Source organism: Salvia hispanica, chromosome 2 (assembly GCF_029641045.1).
Source record: "Salvia hispanica isolate PSC_SH4W2 chromosome 2, Shi_PSC_v1, whole genome shotgun sequence".
Lineage (NCBI taxonomy): Eukaryota > Viridiplantae > Streptophyta > Magnoliopsida > Lamiales > Lamiaceae > Salvia > Salvia hispanica.
Window position 1 is genome coordinate 16,033,428 of NC_142693.1, and position 3,315 is coordinate 16,036,742.

At 35.4% G+C, this 3,315-nt stretch overlaps 1 non-coding gene across 1 annotated transcript; it reads left to right on the forward strand.

Moving 5' to 3' along the window:
• The first annotated feature begins 987 nt into the window (after positions 1–987).
• TRNAP-UGG (transfer RNA proline (anticodon UGG)) lies at positions 988–1,059 on the forward strand. The gene has a single exon. It is a non-coding gene; the product is annotated as a tRNA-Pro (tRNA).
• Positions 1,060–3,315: the final 2,256 nt, after the last annotated feature.

Consider the following 3,315-nt stretch of genomic DNA (forward strand, 5'->3'; position numbering starts at 1 on the left):
AGCATCCGTGCAATGTGCGTGACCGGACCAATAAATTGACATTATATATATAGGATAGTGATCAATAAATAACCAAATCCTAATGCATAACTATATTGATTAGATTATCATGTTGGTGAAAACCTCAATCAGGAATTGTTGGAGAAATAATATTCTATCGCATTAACTAATAGTGAGACCACCAAGATTGTCTTTATTGCTTCGTCATAATTACATTTGAAGTGTCGGAAGCTTAGTTCAAGCGAGGGATCAGATCAGTCAGAGTGTGGTTTGAGCCAGAAGAGGCCACTTTTGGTTCTTCACCAGCATCCACTTTTGGAACTTGGCATCGAGGTCCGAGGATGCATGTGTTATCATACGACGAACACAACAGAGATTGTGCTCCTGGTCACCCATGAGCTGACAAATCAAAAAAGACATTATTCTGCATTGCATTACACTTACTCAAAACATTATTATTTTTCCCCAATTATTAAAGTTTGGATAAATTCATTGGTGCACCGTGCACGGGAGACGTAAGTCATAGGAAATAGACGATTGTTATATACTAACATAAATCTCTATCTTCGCACTTACTTGCGATTTTGCTATTTTGGTCTTATACAAATATTTAATCATCCTTTCACTATTCATCTACTTGTGGGAGTAGACTTTTTTCTCCAAAACACAAAAGAAGATGAAAAATTTTAGTTGAACACAAGGGGCTTCTTGGTTTGATGGAATGGAATGTGATTCCTACTTTCATTCTATTCATTTGCTTGGTGTGATGGAATGAATGAGTGAATGGATGAAAATGCAAAGGAAATTCAAGGAAATTGACATTTCATTCCTATCCTCATTCCATTCCAACCTCCACTCCATTTCACCCTCATTCCATTTCATCATACCAAGCATGCCCAGTATTTCCTAATTCCTTAGTACGTAATGTGAATGCAAAATTTATCCCATATAGTATTGATTAATATAAACAATTCTTGAATTCAACATGGGCGTTTGGTCTAGTGGTATGATTCTCGCTTTGGGTGCGAGAGGTCCCGAGTTCGATTCTCGGAACGCCCCTCGTTTTTGAACATTTTATTCGTTTTTCAATTCTATTGTATAAGTAATGATTTTATTCGTTTTTCAATTCTATTAAATGGTATAAGTAATGATTTAAATAAAGGTGATCAATTAATTATTTAAATAAATAAAAGATGTGAGAAAACCAAAATCTATATTTGTAAAATTGATTTAGCTAGAAGGTCTATAAAAGGAGAACCCCTATCCATAAATTCTCACGGCTTTCATCTCTCACAAAATAGCAATTTCTCATCCCTCACCACCTTTTCCAATTAGGAATATTCACCAAAAAATTAATGAAAACCCCTTTTTTTATCACACTGATAAAGCCACATTTCTCTCCTCCATACTACATTCATATCTTGACTGGGGAAGATGCAGTTATAAGATCATCCTTGACTGGCAAAGCTGCAATTAACGCGCGATAGAGGAGCTCGAGCTTGTGGCATTGAATGCTCATACCGCCGCCCGAGGTGGTGTAGTTTCTCTAGTCGTCATTGATACAATTTTAAGATTAGCATTATAAAGAGCGTAGATAAGAAAATTGTGATTTATGGGCTAAGCGAAGAGAAGAGAAATGTAGTATTTGTAATACATTTGATTTCTTTGAGTTAATGCTTTTGGAGATTCTTAATTTAGGGTATTATGCTATTTTAACTAACTCTATATGCTAAAGCTTTCAATATTGCTACATCGTTCTGACCTAAATACATCCTTATATATATATATATACACACACACGTGTAGCGTCCGTGTCCTGACCAATAAAGATGAGAAATATATCTAACCCATGTGCCTTGTTGGTGAGTTTTGGCAGCGTTAACTGACAATGAGACCACGAAGAATGTCCTTGTTGCTTCTTTATACATACTCAAGTGTCGGGATCTTAGATGGAAGCGCTTGTGTCGACCAATCATTTCCTCGACGCATGTTTCTTGTGGGATGTAAAAGGGACAGTTATTCACCGCCATCGCCATCGCCCATCGACATCGATCTGAACAATGCTTGGTGGCTCATTGCTTGGGCAGTTGCCAAAACGGAAAGCTATGAACAATGGAAGTGGTTTCTAGATTACTTCGACTATGACTTTGGAGCTATCGGCTAATGCTCCTATTACTATATATGTCTTCATGCCTGATCAGAAAAATGTACGTACATAATTTCCTCATACTGCAATGTATTTATTTCTTTAAGATTTTTCAAAATTCCCATAAGCGGAAACTGTAACATAGATAAGGAGTCTCTTTTTAGCCAAGTTTTAGTCTATTCATTTGAGAATTGGGTTAACTTGTTGGTGTTCATAAATTAAGTTTTGAGTTATACGTAATCTCTAATTTTACGTGGTGTTTAATTCTGGTAATTGGAAATTCAATTCTTGTTTTGGTATCTGATTACGATTAATTGGAGATATTGTTTCATAAATACCAATAATATTGAAGGACCATAATGGACTACCTTTTTTTTCCTATTTAGTAATTAATCATGACATTCCTCGTGGCAAATTAGCAATTACTAGTAAATAGTTATAACTTCTAATAACAGTTTTTTAATGAGAATCCGCAACCTTTATTTTGTAATAGTGATTTTGCTATTTTGGTTTTGACAAATGCTCATCCTTTTTCTATTCATTTACTTGTTGGAGTTATTCCTCAGTACGTAATGTGCATTGTGCATGTTAGTCTTTCCATACATTATTGATTAGTGCGAAATTTATCCCTATATTATTGATTAATAAAAACAATATTAGTCAACATTATTGCAGCTATAATGTCTTGAATGTTGTTGGAATGAATCATGTCTGAAACTAGGATGATAATAGTTTCAGGTTTAATTATGTGTATTCTAATTCATCATTCATATTATAATCACACCCTAATTAGTTTATCCTCAACAAATTTTGCCTACATAAAATAAGTTTAAACTGAGAAAGATGGATTCCAGCTTATATTGATCGCTGCCATATTGTAATATAGTTTTGATTTACACCTTCGATATCAGTCAAATAATGTTGTAAAAATATTCATCTCAGGACATTTGTCCCACATCGGTTTCTTCGAAAAGAAATATGGTCTTTATATTAACAAAAGAAACATTATATTTCGATCGCCGAGCCTTGTAACGTGGGCTTGTAACCCAAGTGGGGGTACTAAGGTAGTTGAACGTTGGCTCATTACCAATCCCCGTTTACTGGGCTTTGGGCAGCGTGTTACGGGCTTGCCCTTTCCAAGCAGCGGAGCTGGGCTGCGCGCGTTAAAT